Raw genomic sequence first — 22,816 nt, forward strand, 5'->3', positions numbered from 1 at the left:
TCCACCGGTAGATCAAGCCCTAGCAGCTAAAGTTGAATCAAAGGATGAATGGATTATTGACTCAGGATGCTCACATCACATGACTGGAGACAAAGGCAAATTCTTGAACTTTCAAGAATACAATGGATGTTTAGTAAGATTCAGAGATGACAAAGCCTGTTCAATCGAAGGTAAGGGTTCAATATCTCTTGATGGTAAACATAACACTGATAATGTTTACTATGTTGAAGGATTAAAACATAATCTTTTAAGTGTTGGTCAATTAGTTGAGAAAGGTTTTCAGTTACAATTTAAAAATGGAAAATGCAAAATCATGAATAGAACTGGTTTGGAAATTGCAACCGGTAATCAGACTAGAGGTAATATCTTTCATTTGAATAACAGTGAAAAGGCATGCTTAATTGTTCATATAGATGAAAGTTGGCTATGGCATAGAAGACTATGTCATGCAAATTTTGATTGCATGGTAAAAATCAGTACTTCTAAGGCAGTTAGAGATCTACCTAAAATTGTGAAACCTCAGAATACAATTTGCAAGGAATGTCAATTTGGAAAACAAGTTAGAGCTAGTTTCAAAAGTATTCCTGAAAAATCCAATAATGCTCTTGATTTAATTCACACTGATTTATGTGGTCTAGCTAGAACTAAAAGCTTACAAGGTGATAGATATTTCATGCTAATTATTGATGATTATTCTAGAATGTGTTGGGTTACTTTTCACAGAGAAAAGTCAGAAGCACTTGGGAAGTTCAAACTATTCAAAGCAATGGTTGAAAATGAAACCGGTAAGAAAATTAAATGTTTAAGATCAGATCAAGGAGGAGAATTCACATCTAGAGATTTTAATACATTCCATGAAGTGAATGGAATCAAAAGACAATTATCAGCACATCGGACACCACAATAGAATGGAGTTGTTGAAAGGAAAAACAGAACTATTTTGGATGCAGCAAGAAGTATGTTATCAGAAGCAAATCTACCACATGTGTACTGGAGAGAGGTAGTAAGCACTGCTGTCTATACTTTTAACAAAGTTCACATCAAAGGTGAAACCGATAAGACCCCTCATGAACTATGATTTGGTAATACTCCTACTCTTAAGTATTTCAGAATTTTTGGAAGTAAATGTTATATTAGAAGAGATGAGTATATTGGCAAGTTTGATCCTAGAAGTGATGAAGGAATATTTCTTGGTTATTCATCTAAGAGTAAAGCTTATAGATGTTTTAATAAAAGATTACAGAAAATTGTTGAGAGTACAAATGTAAAGATTGATGAACAATTCAGAGGAACTTCAAGGTATGTAGACTCTGAACCGGTAACAAAAATTATGACAAATGAACCAATAGTAAATCCACCGGTATAGAATGATGACCCAGTTACTCCGGTATCATCAAAGGATACAATAGTAATTGAAGAACAACAATAGACTAAGACACCCTGGTATGTAAGACTAAATCATTCTGAAGATCAGATAATTGGAAGCAAATTTAAAGGAGTCATGACACGAGGAAGGTTGGCAAATGAAGAGGTGTGTCTTATTTCTCAAATTGAACCATTATCTATCAATGAGGCATGTGAAGATAAATTTTGGATTAAAGCTATGGAAGAAGAATTAGGACAAATTGAGAAAAATAATACTTGGACATTAGTTCCCCGGCCTGAAAATAAAAATGTAATTAGAACCAAATGGGTATTTAGAAACAAACTCAATGAAGATGGTAATGTTGTTAGGAATAAAGCAAGACTAGTGTGTAAGGGATATTCTCAGAAAGAAGGAGTTGATTACAGTGAAACCTTTGCACCAGTAGCCAGAATTGAAGCAGTTAGATTATTCTTAGCCTTTGCAGCTCACAAGGATTACAAAGTTTATCAAATGGATATTAAATGTGCATTTTTAAATGGAGATATTGAAGAAGAAGTTTATATTGAACAACCTGATGGATTTTCTTTGATAGATAACAATGATATGGTTTGCAGATTAAGAAAAGCTCTGTATGGACTAAAACAAGCTCCAAGAGCCTGTATGCAAGATTGGATAAGCATCTCTTAAAAATTGGTTTTACTAAAGGAAATGCAGATGGCAATTTATATTACAAAGTAACTAATGATGACATTTTGGTTATGGAAGTATTTGTTGATGATATAATCTTTGGAGGAGAAGATGGATTATGCAAAGAATTTTCTCTTAAAATGCATCATGAATTTGAAATGTTTATGATTGGGGAAATAAAATTCTTTTTAGGATTGCAGATTTTATAGACTGATAAAGGCATATTTTTGAGTCAATCTAAGTACTTGAAAGAACTACTCAAGAAATTTGGGATGGAGAAGTCTAAACCGGTAAGCACACCTATGACTACAAATGACAAATTATCTCAAAGGGATGAATCTACACCTGTTAATCAAACTAGACACAAATCTATGATAGGAGGTTTACTGTATTTGACACAAACCAGACCTGATATTATGAATGCCGTATGTATAGTTTCTAGATTTCAGAGTAATCCCAAGGAAAATCATGAATCAGCAGTAAAAAGGATTTTCTGGTACTTACAAGGCACAACAAATCTTGGATTATGGTATCCTAAAGATGAAAATTTTGATCTATATGCATACACAGATGCAAATTGGGCAGGAGATGTGGATGATAGAAAGAGCACCACTAGAGGAGCATTCTTTCTTGGAAAGAGATTAGTTTCTTGGTTAAGTAAGAAACAGAGTTATACATCTTTATCAACAGTAGAATCAGAATATGTTGCAGCAGCAACAAACTATACATAGGTACTTTGGCTTAACAAATGTTGAAAGACATAAAGGTAAAATGCAAGGAACCTATTACTATATATTGTGATAACACTGTAGCAATTGATATATCTAAGAATCCAGTATTACATTCTAAAACAAAACATGTTTCTATCAAACTGAATTTTCTAAGGGAAAAAGTTGAAGAAAAGGAAATAAAACTGGTTTATGTGAATACTAAAGAACAACTTGAAGATACTTTTACAAAACCTTTGCCTAAGGAAACTTTTGAGTATCTCAGAGATCAGCTTGGAGTCTTACCTCCACCAGTAGAGACTTAGATAGTTGATGATTGTCATCAACCGACAAAATTAAATGGACAAATCTTTTATTCTGGTATTTGATGAGGAAGCTACTTCTCAGGGGGAGTAGTTGGTATATTGAATTGGTTGGTATTTTGTATGAACTTGACCTTTTTGTGACTTTGGCATTTGATGTCAAAGGGGGAGAGATATATGGAAAAACATTAAAGAAAAATATATGGAAAAATGCTATGTCTTTTTGAGGAGAGATTGGTATTGTAAATAAATCTTTGTATAAACACATATTACTCCCAGGGGGAGAATTGTTTTTTGTACTTGGCATTTCTATTTTGGCACTTTGATGGTTTTTCCATCTTGTGTTGCCATCAATGCCAAAGGGGGAGATTGTTGGTATTTTGGTATGGTTTTGTCATTGATGTCAACACCTGCTAACACACCTACTTTGGAGATCCAGCAACATTCACCGGCAATTAGTAAAATGCTCAAACAATCACCGGTATATAGTTAACCAGCAGGATATAATGTTCACCGGTACATGCAATGACATGGAAGACGCTTGGTAATGTCGAAGACATCATGTGGACACTTTTCCTTGAAGTAATATCATTGGTATATTCTTATTTGCATATTTGCTTTTACTGGCAAATAGGTCCAAGTATCTAGGGTTACACCGACAGGTTTATCTTTTCTAGATCAGCATGGCACACTATGGAGATGATTTATTATTGTTGTAAATGCATTAAGCCGACATGTTCAATTGGTTATTGCATCGGATATTGTATTATTTGTAAAATGTTTTATTGTAATATCTTGTAGAGCCGACCTACTAAAATTGGTCTTAGGGTATGGTATAAATGTAAGATCTTATTTGTAAGATCAAATGTGGAATGCGAAAAAGATTTAAGGAAGGTTATATGCAAGATCAAGCAAAGATATACATGAAGACATCATTTGAAAGTGAAGTTAGGTTTTTGGAAAAGCATATCAGCATTACACCGGTACTAAATCTAGCATATGAAGATGTTATTTTGTGCAATACATTCTCATTGGATTTAGCCATCCAACTGTAGTCAGTGTGACTCCCATTTGTGTTTGAGCAGTGAGCTCTAGGCTGTTGGCCTTTTTGCATGTGCCGACCCCTCTTTGTACACTTACTATCTGTAGTAGTATCATTTGATTGTGGGTAAGGTTTCCCACCGTGCTTTTTCCCCTTACAGGGTTTCCACGTACAAATATTTGTGTCATGTGTTGTGGTTGACTTCGTGCTTATGTTTCGTGCATTAATTCTTACCGGTACAACATTTCCTGTTAACATTGTTTACTGGCACAACTAACTATCTTACCAGTATTAAGCAATAAGTTGGTTAATAAGATTTTGGTTTGAATTTATTAGACAACTGATTCACTCCCTCCCCCTCTTAGTTGTCCCCAGGACCTACATCGTCCACTATTCTTTTTATTTCTTTGAACAGTGCACAGTGGTTTGGCCCAAGGCCGACCCTTTCAAAAAATTTATTTTTTTAATATTATTCTTTTTCCAAAAAATGCTTAGATTTCAAATATATATATATATATATGTTGATAAATGATATATAAGTATTTTTTTTTTGAACAGAAAGAAAATGAATTCATTTAAACTTAAATAAATGAATATATATATATATATATATATATATATATATATATATATATATATATATATATATATATATATATATATATATATATATATATATATATATATATATATATATATATATATATATATATATACCTTTATTCTGACTGCATATTAAATTTAGAGCTCTTTTGAAAATCTATATTGTTATTCTGTATATAAGAAAATCATTTTAAGAGATAAATCAAAGAGTTTCAGATTTAAATAAATGTACATACATCTTTTTAATTTAAATGCCAAGCAGCTGAAAATTTGAATAAAATAGTTTGTTTATTTCTCAAATTTACTTTCTGCAAGTAATTAAAATTGACAGAAGTATATAAATTTAAAACGCATCTATTTAGATCTAGAAATTATTTATTTTCAAATAACCTGTTTAACTCTAGATTTTATTTTCTGCATATAAACAAATGACAGTATTTGAATAACTCTAACAACAACTTTAGTTATCTGGAAGTTATTAAAATAAAACTATAGAGATGGTTATTTTAACTTTAGACTTTTTTTTCTATAAATAAAAATAAAATCGCAAATAAAATAAATTCACAGATTTAAATAAAATAACTTTTATATTTCCATGTATAGATCTAAATGCCATACAAAAGTAAAACATAAAACAACTTTTATATTACTCCCAAAGCACATAAAATGCCATACAAAAGTAAAACATAAAACACAATAATTTTCCAAGGGAAAACATGCAAGAAAACTAGACTTTTTACACAAGATATTCTTTCAATATAACATTCAATATGAAAACACATTACAAGTAAGGTGAAACCAACCTTCAACTGCCCAAGGGTATGCTAGTTTTGTTGAGTATGAGCAGCCCAATTCCACAAGTCTTTCCTTTCTACACTTAGCCAAATCCTTAATTCAAAATCTATCTTTTTCCTTTCAAAATTCCTTGTCTCAAAAAATGGAGAGTGGGTGATTACCCACAAAATCTCTCATTCTTGCTTAAGAAGACCCTAGTGAGAGTTCTCACAAGTTTCTAAAATTGAAAAAGAAAGGTAGGAGAAAAATGGGAAAGGGATCTCACATCCAAAAGGAAAGTTTACAACTTAGATGATCCTTCTAATTTCAATTTTGGCACAACTTAGAAAAGTCAATTTTTAGGGTGTCTAAAAGGTCACATGAGAGTTGGTACATGCCTAAAATTACTCCTAACCCTTAGGTATACCTTATGGGCTTTAGAAAACCCTATTAAACTACCCCTAGGTGTCGATTTAACCCTTTTTGAACCCATCTAAAGTTAATTTTCGGGTCAAACTTAAGTTGACCATCCCAAAGATTCTTTACCCAAGGCATTTATGGAATCATATTAAATTAATTGAAAAAGCTATAGTTAAACAACTCCCTCCAAGAGACAAATTTAAATAATTCAAACATAAATCAAAACATATGTCAAGTGACACAAAGAAAATACTTTTACAAAATTATACATGAAATCTTGTCTCTTGTTGGATTTACACAAATAAACAAAATTCGAATTAACATTCATGCAACAATAACTTTCACGAATAAAATACGATACAAACGGGGTATTGTCTCTCCAAATAGACAAACCCTGGTTTTACGAACGCACATAGGTCTAGGCTTGGTTCCCCATAATGTCTCCATGGTCACATGGATAATTTTCCTATGCATCTCAATTACACATTAGTACTTCCAAATATCCTCATAAAATATTAGACACATGAATAAGAATACACATCAAACACTCTGCATACAATTGACATTAACAAATCAATATCTTATGTATCCCAATTTATCCATATAAGCCATTATCATAATTCTCATAATTTCATTCACTTATTAGATACCCTGGATGGGGACTAGGACCTATGGAGGTCTAGCAGGGTAACCACCTTAAGCCATGCGATGACACTCTCTCCTTAGAGTCACTAGTGTTTGTGAGTTGAGTCACATGAATGTTTGCAGAGTCATGTAGTTCTATCGTACTTGTCTTATTTTGCTTGCTTGAGGGTCTTCTACTATCTCCTAGCACGGTGGGGTGGTTCCATTTCGGGATCACATGGTCAGGTGGTAGTGCCACTTCCCATCGGATGTTCTGGATTGTATCTTCAGGTGAGGAAAGGCTTCGCTGGTGTTTCTTGGTTCGTGGTTCATGTATCGGCTCTTGTTCATGATCATTGTTCAATTGAGACCTTGTGGTCATTGTATCAGACTTTTATGTAACCTTGATATTGTAACTTTTGGATTCCGTGGTATATTTGGAAGCCATTTATTTATGGATATTGTAATATTATGTCGTTGGAATGTATGTTAATTTAGTTGCTTTGATCTTATGTATAAATCATATATGGAAAAATAAATGCATTGGAATACTTTGATTCTTTCGTTATGAAATTTAGATGTATGTGTAGGTTTAATCTTAAGCATTTAATTTATCTAATTAAATGGACAATTGGATTAACCATGGTGTTAATATAATTTGTGAATTAATCTTTGTTGGTAACCCTTAGGAAATCATGTGTTAGACTTCCACTGTTTTATTAAACATGCTATTGTTATAATTAATACACTTGATCTTTTAAAAACAAATATTTCACCCTTTAGTTGCCTAGTTGTGTTGTTTTCATTTAGGGTTCCTAGCGGGGAATTACATTTGGTATCAGAGCCTACAGTGGGAGATGCAGGGAGGTCCCATAGAGTTTTTTCAGTGGTGGATGAGTGCCAAGTTGATCATCAGGGTACAATTATTTGGGTAGCGGGTATGTGGCATGGAATCCCTATCTCTATACTTTTTGACTTCGGTGCTTCGGATTCTTTCATTTCTTCATCCATTATGGAGTAGTGCAGACTCACATCTGCTAAGCAGGTGGATAGGTGGCAAGTAGAGTTGGCTACAGGTGTCTGTGTTTCTATAGATGCCTTTATTGCCAGTTGTGAGTTGGACCTAGGAACCATAGTTATTTCAGTTGACCTTCGAGTCATTCCTTTGGGTTCTTATGGAGTTGTGTTCAGGATGGATTGGCTATCATCTCATAGTGCTCATGTGGACTATCACAAGAAGATAGTGGAGTGTTTAGATGACCTTGGCAGGGAAGTGGAGATCGTTGGAGTTCAAAGACTGATATCCCTATGTATGATCTCCGCTATACAACTTAAGTGGTGCATGCATAGAGGGTGTCAGCTTTTTGCAGTTACTCTTGAGGGTGTGGATGAGTCAGAGAGTCAAGAAATCACTCTTGATGGTCACCCTATTCTTTGAGAGTATGCTGATGTGTTTCCATTGGATATTCCTAGTATGCCTCTGAAGCAAGACATAGACCTTCGCATTGATTTGGTTCCTGGTGCAGAACCTATTTCGAGAGCTCCATATCGGATGAGTACAGGAGTTGAGTGAGTTGAAGTTGTAGATAGAAGAATTGTTGGCCAAGGGATTCATTCATCTTGGTGTTTCTCCTTGGGGTGTGCCTGTTATCTTCGTTAAGAAGAAAGATGGTTCTCTTTGGTTATGCATTGATTACCGACAGCTGAATAAGGTGACCATCCGGAATCCACATCCATTGCCTCGTATAGATGATCTTTTTGATCAGGTAAATGGAGCCAAGGTGTTCTCTAAGATTGACCTGAAATCTGGATACCATCAATTGCGCATTCAGGATGCATAAATTCATAAGACAACATTTCATACTCGTTATGGTCACTATGAGCTCACAGTGGTGCCATTTGGGTTGACGAATGCGCCTTTAGTTTTCATGCCCCTCATGAATGGGGTTTTTCGAACCTACCTTGATCGTTTCGTCATTGTATTCTTGGATGACATTTTGATTTTTTTTATAACTATGGAAGAGCATGAGGGTCACTTATGTCAAGTATTGCAGTTCTTGAGGGAGAATCAACTTTATGCCAATTTGGCAAAGTGTGAATTCTTCCATTCTGAGGTGAACTATCTTGGTCATGTGGTTTTAGGAGAAGGTGTATACGTGGATCCTTCAAAGATCCAAGCCATTGTTGATTGGCCAGCGCCGACCAACGTTTCAGAAGTTAGGATTTTTATGGGTTTGGCCTAATATTACCATCGCTTTGTTCAGGGATTTTCCCGGATAGGACACTTGATTACTTCTCTTCAGAGGAAAGGGAAGAGGTTTGTTTGGTTAGAGTAGTGTGAGGTAGCTTTTCGTACCTTGAAGGAACTCCTTGTCAGTGCTCTGATTTTGGGAGTTCTTGACTCATCTAGAGATGTTATGGTATGCACAGATGCCTCTTTGGAAGGTATAGGTGCAGTGCTTATGCAGGATGGATGGGTGATTGCTTATGAGTCTCACAAACTCAAGAAAAATGAGTTGAACTATCCAGTTCACGATTTAGAGTTGCCAGTTGTAGTTCATGCTTTGGTTAGATGGTGGCATTTCCTATTAGGGTGTCGGTTTGAGCTGCATAGTGATCACCGCAGTCTGTAGTATATATTCATGTAGCTGAACTTGAATGCTCGACAACGAAGATGGATTTAATTCTTTTGCGAGTATGATTTTGAGGTTGTTTATATTTAGGGGAAAGAGAACGTAGTGGCAGATGCTTTGAGTCATAGGCAGCATGAAGTTTCAACATTGTCCCTTGGAGTAGACTTGAGAGAGAGGATTCTAGGAGATCTTCCTTAGGATACTTGGTATCAAGATGTTAGAGCCGTGTTGGAGTCCGAAAGACCTTTAGAGGGTAGATTTTCTGGATATAACCTTGAGGCAGATGGACTTCTTCATCACCTTGGATGGATTTATGTACCTCCTTTGGAGGGTCTTCGTGTTTTGATCATGACTGAGGCCCATCGTGCACCTTATTCGGCATATCCAGGTGTCAAGAAGATGCACGCAGATCTTAGACAAATTTATCATTGGGTTGGTATGAAATGTGACATTTCTGATTTTGTGTCGAAGTGTTTAGAGTGTCAGCAAGTAAAGGCAGAGCATTAGCACCCGACAGGGCTTTTACAACCTAATTTGGTACTGGATTGGAAATGGGATATTATTTCCATGGATTTTATTATTGGGTTACCTGTTTCTTCACATCATCATGATGCTATCATGGTCATAGTTGACAAATTGACAAAGGTTGCTCACTTTGTTCCTATTCAAGCTTCCTATACAGTAGCAGTGGTGGCACGAGTCTTCTTGGAAGATGTAGTGAGATTGCATGGGATTCCAAGGTGGATCATCTCTAATAGAGATCATGTCTTTACCTCAGCATTGTGGACCTCACTTCAGCGTGCTTTGGGGACTTAGTTGAACTTTAGATCAGCTTATCACCCAAAGATAGATGGTCAGACTGAGTGAGTGAATCTGGTTTTGGAGGACATGTTTCACATGTATGTTATGGACCAGCCATCATGCTGGGAGGACTATATCTATCTAGTGGAGTTTTCTTATAAAAATGGATATCATAGCTCCATAGGTATGTCCCCCTTTCAGGCATTTTATGGTCATCCTTGTCGTACTCCTTTGAGTTGGGATAGGCTAGAGGACAGGGTGCTTATAGGACTGGATATTCTTCGGGAGATGGAGGAGCAGGTAGAGCAGATTCGTGAGAATTTGGTAGTTGCACAGGATACATAGAAGAAGTATGCAGATGCTCATAGGGTAGATCATCAGTTTTCTATTGGCGACCATGTGTTTTTGAGAGTGCGTCCGCAGAAGAGTCAGATCCATTATGGAAAGGGTTCTAAGTTTGCGCCTTGGTTTATTGGGCCTTTTGAGATCCTTGAGAGGATAGGACTTGTTGCCTACCATCTTGCCTTGCCACCGAGTCTATCCCACATCCATGATGTCTTTCATGTTTTAGTTCTTCGACCTTATCATCTTGATGTGACACATGTTCTTGATTGGAACTCTTTGCAGGTCGAGGACGGGCAGCTTGCCATGGAGCCCGTGCGCATTCTTCAGTGTCGGGATTTGATCCTCAGGGGTTGCACCATCGACCAGTTAATGGTCCTATGGGATCCAAATGATGAGACCTCGATGACTTGGGAGGATGTAGCGAAGATGAGAGAGTTGTATTCTTATTTTTTTTAGGCTTCCAGGAGTAAGCCTAGTTTTGGGGGGGAGAATGTAGTACCCCTCCTCGTTTGAACTCATTAGACTCATATTTTATTATTGTTTACTTTCAGTGGATACATTACCATGATGTGTTATTCAGACTTATATGACATTATTTCATGCTTTATCTAGATATGAGATGCATAATTTATTTGCAGTATTTGAGTACTTGTGATTTATGGCATTTTATGGATTATTGCTATATACTGACACTTTATTTTATCGATGTAACGTGGAATTATATGTTGCGTGTCTGTGAGTGTATTGGATGCAAGGGGATGATTTTCCTTCACTCATTCCGGTGAGAAAGGAAACATCGTGATTCTCCTTCATTGGTGTGTATGTCGTGTTTTCTATATTGTATACATGCATATGTGGTTCGGTGATGTAGGATATTGCAGGTACAAGTACTGGGTAGGTTCGGGGTATTGTCTCCACCTAGCTTCATAGGTCTGAGCATGCCTTATATTTGTTCGATGGAAGTGGAGGAGGTAGTAGTTGACCCTATTTTACCCAGTTACACTCTTGTGAGTGTCGTTAGTTGGTCGTCCTGTCAATTTGTTCGGCCTTCGTATTTTGTCGTTTGACTTTTTATGAGTCTTTGTTTGGGGTTTTCTCAGTTTGTTTGCTTAGTGGTTTTAATTAATTAATTAAATTTATGGAGTTATCTCATAGTTGGTATTTTTGGAATTATGTATTTTATGCATTGAGATTCTAAATTTAATTAATTAAAAGATTATTAAATTAGATTGCAAGTTGCATTGTATTCTAATTATATCTTATTTAAATTTTAGTGAAAAATAAATTAGATTAATTTCATTTATTGTCTCCTAAAATTTTAAATAAATAAAAGAATAAATAAATGAACAAAAGAATAAATTAGAATTAAAGTATTGCTTTAATTTCTTTGTTTAGAAAATTAATTAATTTGCATAAGAAAAGAAAAGAAAAAAAAATGTTTTTTGCTTATTGCAGGTTAATTTATCCCTTTGTTAGGAATTAGAAAAGAAAAGAAAATTGCTTTTATTACTAAAATTAAATATTAGGTTTAGGGGAAAAATATATGCAACCTAAAATTTTAGGTTAAAAGGAATAGATCTTTCTTTTTTGGTACACAAGAAGGAGGCAGAGATTTTGGGAGGAAAATTATATTTGAAGCAATATTTTGTTGAAGAAGAAATTATCAGAGGATAGCTGGAAGAAGGATTGGCTTGGATAACCAGTACAGGACTGAGTTCTTCCATGTGAATCTTCTAGGAAAGCTATATAGGTTGGGTGGCCTCTTCTGGTTGTTTTTAAAGAAAATATTTTATCTCTTCCTTCTTTCTGATTGATGTGTGTTAAAATATTTGTCAAATCCAAAACCCTTTTAGGTTATTTCATGATTTTGGCTAAAATCTATTTTTGAGATTAATTCTAGTTTATGGAAAGAAGTTATTTCCTGGGTGTTTGTGGATTAAAATTTGTGAGGATTTTTGGAAAGTTATTCTGGCAAATTTTGCCAAGATTTTTACTATGCATGAAAGTTGCAAGTTTTGAGACAAATGGGTTTTGCTAAAGAAAACGTCCTATGGATTGGTATGGGTTTCGATATTTTGCTATGGTTGTTCTGTCAATATTTGTACATCTCTGTGAAATTGTCTAGTTACTATAAACATAAATTTAATTATTAATTAAATTTATAGGGTTATTAAAAGTAAGGGAAAATTGTTTTATTATATTATTTTGGAGAAAATATGTATTAATTAAATTCCCTAGAAATAAATTGTATTGGAAATAAATTTAATTGGAAATAAATTTTATTGAAAATAAAATTTAAGGTTTTTAAGTTATTGAAATTTAATATTTTATGTTATTAAAATTTAATGTTTTTTTTAGGTTATTGAAACTTTTAAATATATATATATATATATATATATGCATGTAGGGAATGCCGGTAGTTGCTACCGACGGTAGTATGGCTATCGTACAGTAGCAGTACTACCGACCGTAGCAATGCTACCAGCGGTAGCACCTGCTATCGGCGGTAGCATGTACTGCCGATGGTAGTACCTGCTACCATGCGGTAGCAGGGATTATTATAAATTTGCTTTTCCTGGTTATTTCTCGTGCAAACCAAAATATGGTACTTTTAGATTTCCGTGCCAGAGTTATGAAATTTGGTTTCTAATTTTATATATATAATTCAGAATTTAGCTATTTTCACAAAATCTTATAATTTAAGATTCTATATTTAAGCTTGGAAATACATTAGGAGATAAATTTTTAATGTTGTTTTATTTAACTTTATTGGACAAATGACAACATTAATTTCCTTGTATTAATTTAGTGTATTTTCTTATTTTCTGGAAAATCTTTAATTGCAAGTATTTTATGCTTTTGGTTGTTTAAAGAAAAGATTGCTTGTATTATGATTTTTTGTAAATGGTATTTGCAGTCAAGCTTAAATTCGTTGCAATTCTGGTTGATTTGTCGTTATGTCATATGTTGTTATACCCCTTGGTCAGGTGGTGTTGTATAACCCCGTTGATGTGAGTCATTGTGTGTTATGTTTCCAAATGGTCAATCCTGGGTTAGTGATTGTGTATCCTTCACCTATGGTTTGTCAAGATTAGATATGGTTGTTTGTTTTTCCATGGAGTTCTCATAGAGAGAAACCTTTCCTGTTAGTGTCCTATGAGAGAGAGTGGCTTTCGAGCAGGGGCCTCACCCGAAGTGGATGGTAGGATAACCCCTTGAAAGTCAGTTAAGAAGTGATAACCTAATAATTGATTAGGGGGGGGGTAGATTAAATATTAATTAAGATAATATGCATCGCACATGGTTGAGTGCTTATTTAGGCCCAGGATGTGGTGAGAAGGCCTGGAATGGCAAACTTCCCACCTTGTCTTCACGAAAGGATTGGTAGGGTCCACATGAGGCTTAGATGGAGCTGGAGTTTTAGGAGAGGTTACCAGGATAACCCTGGATGGGGACCGGGACCTATGGAGGTCTAGCAGGGTAACCACCTTAAGCCATGCGATGACACTCTCTCCTTAGAGTCACTAGTGTTTGTGAGTTGAGTCACATGAATCTTTGTAGAGTCATGTAGTTCTATCGTACTTGTCTTATTTTCCTTGCTTGAGGGTCTTCTACTATCCCGTAGCAAGATGGGGTGGTTCCATTTTGGGATCACATGGTCAGGTGGTAGTGCCACTGCCCATCGGATGTTCTAGATTATATCTTTAGAAGAGGAAAGGCTTCGCTAGTGTTTCTTGGTTCGTGGTTCATGTACCAGCTCTTGTTCATGATCATTGTTCAATTGAGACCTTGTGGTCATTGTATCAAACTTCTATGTAACCTTCATATTGTAACTTTTAGATTCTGTGGTATATTTGGAAGCCATGTATTAATGGATATTGTAATATTATGTTGGTGGAATGTATGTTAATTTAGTTGCTTTGATCTTATGTATAAATGATATATGGAAAAATAAATGCATTAGAATACTTTGATTCTTTCGTTATGAAATTTAGATGTATGTGTAGGTTTAATCTTAAGCATTTAATTTATCTAATTAAATGGACAATTGGATTAACCATGGTCTTAATATAATTTGTGAATTAATCTTTGTTGGTAACCCTTAGGAAATCATGTGTTATACTTTCGTTGTGTTATTAAATGTGCTATTGTTATAATTAATGCACTTAATCTTTTTTTTTAAAAATATTTCACCCTTTAGTTGCCTAGTTGTGTTGTTTTTCTTTAGGGTTCCTGGCGGGGCATTACATTTATACTTTCTAAACCTCTCTTGTTTATCCTTATTGTCATTGTTAGGAAAATTAACAACTATATGTCCTATCTTGTTGCAGGAAAAACATTTCAAAGGAAGTTTACCTCTATATTTTCCAGTTCCCTTCGGAAGTCTTTTAGCAAGAAGAGCTTCAAACTCCATCATAATCTCTTCATCATCCATATCTCTGCATTGTATGGACTCATAATTGGTACTAGTTTCTTTTCCTTTTTTGGACGGTGCAACAAATGCTCTAAAGGCTGACTCGATCTTCTGAACACTGCCTTCATAGCTATTCAACTCATATGCGGTCAACTATGCAATGATAGAGTCTAAGGATACCTTGGTTTTATTAATATACCTTAGTTCCTGGATAGCAGCAACTCTGATTGCATAGATTTGTAGCAATGATCTCAAGACTTTACTAACAATGGTAGCATCCTCAATCGCTCCACCAACGCTTTTGATATCTCCAACTATAGTCTTAATCCTAATGGCATATTGTTGAATGGCCTCACCTTCAACCATCCTCATATCCTCAAATTTACCTCTAAGGCTCTCTTCCTTAGCTTTCTTTACATTCTCATCACCACCATAAATGTTTTCCAGTGCATCCCATACATCCTTAGGTGTGTCCTTATCTTGCACATCAATAAACTCAACATCTGGCAGGCACCTGATAAGAGCTTCCATGACTTGCCCATTTTCCTTGATCTCTCTCTTCTGATCATCAGTCAGAGTGCCAGTGGGAGTCACATAGGCATTCTCAACATAGCTCCAGTGTTGAGCACCCATACTCTTGATGCAAATCTTCATTCTGTCCTTCCATATCTTGAAGTTATCTCTATTGAACTTAGGACCTTCCCTCTTCATCATTACAGCAGGATCTTTTACCTCAAGCGGTTCAGCGTATATCACTGAGGACCTCGAGTTTCTCTAATACCAATTGATGAATAATGATGAACAATAGATACCCTAACTGGTACTGAGAGGGGGGGCTGAATCAGTACAGGCAAAAACTTTCTCCACAACTTATCAAGTTAAAATAATACCAATTGATTGTCATCATTACTGAACTTAACCATGGCAATCTCGGTTAAACACAATAAGACATCAGACAACATAAAATGATAAGTCTAAACACTTCAAATACATCCAATACCCACAAGCTCACTTTGTTAGGAGCCTAGTCTAGTTAAAGACTTTACAATAAGGTTTTGTTAGGAACCGATCCTGTTAGAGATCACCCAGTTAAGGGATGGCTATATACCCTGTTAAAGGTTACCTCGCTATAGGATTTGAAGAACTCAATGATCTTGAGTCACCTGGTTAAACATTTTACAATAAGCCTGTTAAACCTACCTGGTAAAGGGATTTTCCAACTATTGAAATGATTAGAAGACAACAGGTAAAACTTCTGATCTGATAACAACACTACATGCCAAGGCAGATCCTTTTCACTTCCTCTACTCTACAATCACACTCTGCAATTCTCCACTTACTGGTCTGGCAAGTATTTCATCACTTGTATACACACACAACTTTTTCCAACAAATTTACAATAACAAACATCATTGACCTTATAGACAATAGCTAGGTCGGTAGCATAAACCCTAAACCCTAAGCATCATAGGTTTACAACACAGGTGGTCCAATCCGGACCGTCCAAACACATTGCATAGAGTATTAAAATTTCAAACAGATCACAAGACAATCTACATCATTCATTCTTCACCGCACATGGGAATCAATAACCCATCACGCTCTCTTCTCATACCGCCAAGAAGAATGACTATTCCTGAGGTAGACTTTAAACGCAGTCGATCTTCTCATGCAAAATCCTCAAGGAAATCCTTCACGCACATGAGGCTGATGTGGCATCTCAATCTCATTCATATCTCTTAGCTAACTCATCATAGAGTATCGCCAGTTGCATTGCACAAGCTTGATCACCAAACTGATAACCCTAGAGCTGAGACTGCTAATCGGTAGTCACACTTAGTGAAACCCTCACACCGATTAACTGCATCTCCTCATACCTCTTCATACTAGTTCACTTGAACCTATTGACATCAATGACAACATATATTATCATCATATCAACATTTCAGTTCATCATATGCCAACAATATCCAACACTCTAGGCAGTTGGCCTTCCTGCATGTGCATGCCTCTCATTGTAAGTAATTATTATTCATTGGGCAGTGAGTGAATATTGTGGATCACAAATCCCATCAAGGTTTATCCCACACCAGGTTTCCTCATTAAACATCTTCTATTATGGTGTGTTTTCTATACTATCTTTATTGTTCCTATTTACTGCATTAATTCTTATTTACTAGTACACTGTTTTGGAATGCAAAATACTTAATAAGGTTAAATATTTTGTTCACCGGTTAGATACTGATTCCCCCCCCCCATCTCAGTATCTTTGGGACTATCATCAATCCTAACAATTGGTATCAGAGCTTGGTCCTCTATTTTCAAAAGCCTAATAGCTTGAGGAATATTCTAACACCAGTACAAATGGAGAACTTAAGAAACCAATTGGAAGGAGCTCTTGTAGACTATGATTCAGAGAAGTTGAAGAATATCAAACTTGAAGATAATCTGAGGACTGCACAGGAATTCATTTAAGGACTTTGGGAGAATCTTACTATTGCTAGAAATAAGAGAAAATCACTTCATGAGAAGATGTAGAATGACAATGATGAAAAGGAAACTCTTAATGAGCTTGTGAACAAGATGAGCCAAGAAAACATGACTATGAGGAATCAAGATATGACTATGAGATTTTGTAAAGACATTGAAGACAAAAAAAAAAATGAAGATGACTTGACTAGGAGACTCAATGATGCTGGTAATGAAAATCTAAGACTCGGTCATGAAAATGATATGTTAAAGATAGATCTGATTCACATGCAACATGATAAAATTGAACATGAGACAAATGGGAATTCTGGAAAATGAGTTGGCTACTACAAATCAGCACAAAGAGAAATTCAAGAAAAGTTCAGAAGAACTTGATGATATGCTAAAAAGTCAGAAACCTAATGGAGATACTAATGGACTTTTATTTGAAATTGGAGAAATTTCTGGTATTGCAAACAATCATGATCATAGTAAAGCAGTAAGACAACCTAATGCTTACAAATTTAATGGGAAATGATTTAACTGTAACAAGTATGGTCATAGAGAAAATAAGTGTAGATCTAGAAACAATCAGAACATTAATGCACCCATCGGTCAATGTTCCAAATACAACAAAGTTGGTCATAATTCATAAAATTGTAGAATGAATGTGAGATGTTATGTTTGTGGAATATTTGGGCACTTATCTAATCAATGCAGAACACAAACAGGCATAGGATATGGAAAGGCTATTCAGAAGAATAATGTGACTTGTTATGCTTGTAGCAAAATTGGAAATATTGAAAAATTTTGTAGAAGCAAGACTTCACCGACAAATAATAAAGGACCCAGTTTGAAAGGCAAAGAAAAGATTGATGAGGTAAAGAAAGAATTTTCAAGACAATGGGTTAGAAAGATAGATCAGAATGTTGATGAGACTATTTCTTCACCGATAGAATAGAGTATTACTCCATCGGCAGGAAATTCTTCATCCAACTAAGAAGTAACCCTTCGAGGGTATTGCAGCAAGTTGAACATCATGTAGATTACCCTCGGTAGATGGTGAGAAGATAAATTTCTTCTTTATCGGCAGATGTGTTAAGTTTTCACTTAACCGATGAGCATTTATTGCAGTTGTTGAATGAAATTTCATTATAAATCATCATTTTTCCTTTATTTTTGAATCACCGGGCATTCAAACTAGTAGTGAGCACAAAAATCTAAGCAAAGGCATTCAAGGCGAAGAAGTGAAGCGATTTCTTTCAAGCACTCAAATATTATTAGGCAGCTTAAGGTATTTTTCAAATGGCTTCCTCTTCTACTCCTGAATTTATTGCAAACCCTACTATTGTGGAAATTGTAAAATGCCCTAGGCCCGTTTTCAAAATTATTCTTGAGATAGCTAAGAAAGATGATTCCATAGGCACAATCTCAAAACTTCCTAAAGGTGTAGCTTATGCTGAAGACCCTAGAATTTATATTCACTGCAATATTGAAGAATTAGGTTTTGTGGAAGTGTTAAAGATGTTTAATATCGTAATTTGTGATGAGAATGGAAATGTCAAACCTAAGCACAAGGTTATTGAGACCTTAGGTTTTGTAGAAATCTTGAACATCCCTGAATTTCTAGAGGATGTAGTGAGAATTGTCCTAAGTATGGCACATGGAGAATTTCTTTGGGTAGATTCAGTCTGTAAATTCACCCAGCAAGCAATTAGGGCAGTGACAGGATTACCCTCTATCGACAGAAGACCAGACAAGACAAAGAAGGTACTAACACCACAGTCATGACCTTAACAGGAAGAACATCTGATAGTAGATCTCTGAGATTAAATGACATCAAGGATATCAATGTGAGATTCATAAGTATGATTTTAGGCTATAAGACCACACATGCAAACCGACTTAACTCAGTTTCTAGTCTTTGCATTAAAAGTGCTTATGATATTGTAAATAAAAATACAAAAATAGATGTGTGTGAATGGCAAAAGGATGAACTAGTTGATAATTTGAAAAAGATAAAAGGAGACAAGAAAGGGACATTTCATTTTTGTAATCTTTTGGTATGCCATATGTTGTATTTCTCAAAACAAATTCCTGGTATTGGACAAAAATATTTTTGATATGACATACCGGTAGGAAAACAATTGCAAGAAGCCTACACCGGCATGGGTACCGCTAGGGAAATCAATATAACTGAATATTTCAAAGCCTTCCAAGACAAAATGAAAACAAGAGAGAGACTACCACAAAGTATAGTAGATAACTATGATAAGGAAATCTGCTTTGTGATTAAGAAAGATGAAATATGGATGGAAGCGGTTCTTCCTAGAACTGTATAGGTAACTGAAATGGGGTATGAGGATGATATGAATATTATTGAGACTTATGCTAAAGCCCTGTTAGAAGCACCTAGAGAACCAATGGAAAAAGTGTTTGGTAGTGCAGAAACAATTGAGAGTGATGTACAAACAATGAAACAAAGAAAAAAAAGAGAAAAGTACATAAGGAGTGCATCAAAACAAGTAAAGAAAATAAAAGAAAATTTTATGAACCTTACTAGAATAAAGGAAAGTGAACTGGAAGGATTGCAATAGGAGGCACATATCTCACTGGTTGGCACATCATCTGATAGTGAGATACTTGTTGAATTTAAGAGAGTTGATAGGAAGAGAAAACCTTCACCGGTACCCTCTCCTCCACCCAAGAAAACAAGAACTTTGAGAAAGAAGCAACAAGCGATAAGACAACCAACAAAGAAGTTGACACCCAAGAAGAAATAGAAACAGGTGATACCACCTTTTGATAATTTACTGAATGAAATCATTGATGATGGTAACTTGGCTAATGTGAGCAAGTTGCACAACACATTCACTGATACTGAAAAGGAAAGTGTTGAAAACAATATTATTCTACATCTGAACATTTACAAGAAAGTGTTAATGGAAGTTGTAGATGACTTACCAAATGATCTATACAGAAGATTAGATGCAAAGAGGATTGCAGTAATGGAGTTGGAGAAGAAACTTAAGGTTGAAAAACTTCTAGTTATACATCAAGTTAACTCGAAAGAGGAGATTGATGAATTAATTTGTGAAGCTAATAGATCAATTTTTGCTAGTGGTCACCGGCAAGTGAGCTTAATGGCTGACAAAGTAAATGAAATTGTAGAGGAAACAACTGACAAATGGGATATCTTTTTTGTAGAAAAGGAAAAACAGGAAGAATTAAACCGACCCAAGAAAAAATTTAAAGTATATCAAAAGGAAAAGGACAAAGGGAAAGGTAAAGTTGGTGGAATACCAAACATCAAAATAACTAACAACTTACCACCACCCTTGGATACTACACCGGTACATACTGATGATACACCGGCTACTGAAAATGTGGACATAACACATGATTACACTAACCCTGAATTAGAAATTCTATTTACCATGAATATTGATACTCAAGAAGTGAACATGTTGAGGTTGAAATGCATACAGAGAAAATAGAGTAACCTTTGGATAGTGGAATGAATACTGGTAGTGTAGATGCTGGCACTATGAAATCGACAAAGACAGAGATACCAACAACTGATAACATAGAGAAACCAACAGAGAAATCAGCAGAGGCACATGTACATGTTGAGATAGTGAAACTGGTAATCACTGAGAAACACAAACTGAGACTGATCCACTAGAGGTTGATACAAGCAAATTGGTAACAAATACTGGAAGCATTGAAATAATAAAGGCAGTTGGTCAGACATCTGAATTTAAACCTACTAATGTGACAGAGGTACTTCTGGACTCAATTAAGAAGATAACTAACTGTAATGCATTGGCCTATATGGAAATTGATGATACAATACCTATTCTTAAGATGATTGCACCAAAATGCAATGTACATCATGGAAAGGATTCTTTAGGACAGTTAGACACATTGTCTAAATTTATTGTTGGAAATGTAATAACAATTGATAAGGTTAATGAGGATACATTCAAAGAGAAAATGGAAAAAGAAAAATTCTTTGAGGAGACAATAAAGAAGTGCACTGAACATATTAACACACTTTTACCGGCACTAAATACAAAAAAATTGGAGTATAAGGAACTATACAGAGAAACATGCAAGCCACATTTGTTCACCCAGGACATTAAATAAGAAATAAGCAGCATACTTAAAGAAATTGATGATATAGCTGATAACATCATTGGTTCATCTGAACCTATATCAGCTATTGAGCAAGAAATAGCAAGATTTGAGGAAAAGTTGGAGAAATTTGAGAAGGAAAAAGAAAGGATCAAGGCAAATGCCAGAGAGATGAATTATAAATTTAGTCCTAAACTGGATAACCTTATCTGTCTGAGAAATGAGATCTCTAAGGCATTAATTCAAGGAGAAAGATCACCAGAGAAACATATGCATCATCTCACTAGCATGATCCAATGAACTGAGGCAACCATGAATGATAGCAACAGATTCATGCAAAGTTTAAATTTGGTTTTGGCTGATATATTTTAGATTGTAACCAAGCGGTTACAAACCTTAACGTGAAATTTTGCACTCATTTGATAATTTTTGACAACCTTTGTCATTGATGTCAAAGGGGGAGTAGTGGATAGAGAAAAATGACTATTCAGAGGAGATCATCTGCTCAAAGGGAGCACATACTTTTGGCAAATTTTTGGACTTCAATTTTGGAAACATTTTGGATTTTTCTCATGAGTGTTGCCATCAATGCCAAAGGGGGAGATTGTTGGCATTCTACACTCTAGTGAGAAATGATGGTGTTGTCATTGATGGCAAGCTACTAGAAAACTTCTGGCAACCACCCAAAATTTATCTGGTAAACCACCGGTAGGCACCAACACCGACAACGACAACAATGCATACCGATACCCCAGCCAACATGAATAAACTTTTGTTTATTGTATTTGATTGTAAATATCTTTTTGTAAAGCCGACATGGCATATTGTAATAGACTCATATATGTATGAGATCTTGTAAATCATTTTGATATAGGATGACATAGAGGATGGAATAGGAGATGAGATAGAAAGGAGAAAATAATTAGCAAGATATATGTGAATGCATAGGACAAATTTTGTATAAGGTTTATGGTTATAGTATGAGCTTAAACCGGTACTCAACCTGGCATAGTTGATGTTGATTTGAAGTAGTACATTGTATTGGATTTTCATAATCCATTTTGTAAGTCAGTGAGACTTCTATTTTGTAGATTGAGCAGTGAGCTCTAGGTAGTTGGCCTTCCTACATGTGTAGGCCCCTCATTGTAAGTAATATTTATTCATTGGCCAGTGAGTGAATATTGTGGGTCACAAATCCCACCCAGGTTTTTCCCACATCTGGTTTCCTCGTAAAACATCTTGTGTTATGGTGTGTTTTCTATGCTATCCTTATTGTTCCTATTTACTGTATTAATTCTTATTTATCTGTACACTATTTTGGAATGCAAAATACTTAATAAGGTTAAATATTATGTTCACCAGTTAGATACTGATTCACCCCCCCCCCCCTCTTAGTATCTTTGGGACTATCATCAATCCTAACAAAGATAATATTTTGTAATACATAATTTTCTGGTGTTATGTATGTATT

This window comes from Cryptomeria japonica, chromosome 5 (assembly GCF_030272615.1).
Source record: "Cryptomeria japonica chromosome 5, Sugi_1.0, whole genome shotgun sequence".
Taxonomy (NCBI): Eukaryota; Viridiplantae; Streptophyta; class Pinopsida; order Cupressales; family Cupressaceae; genus Cryptomeria; species Cryptomeria japonica.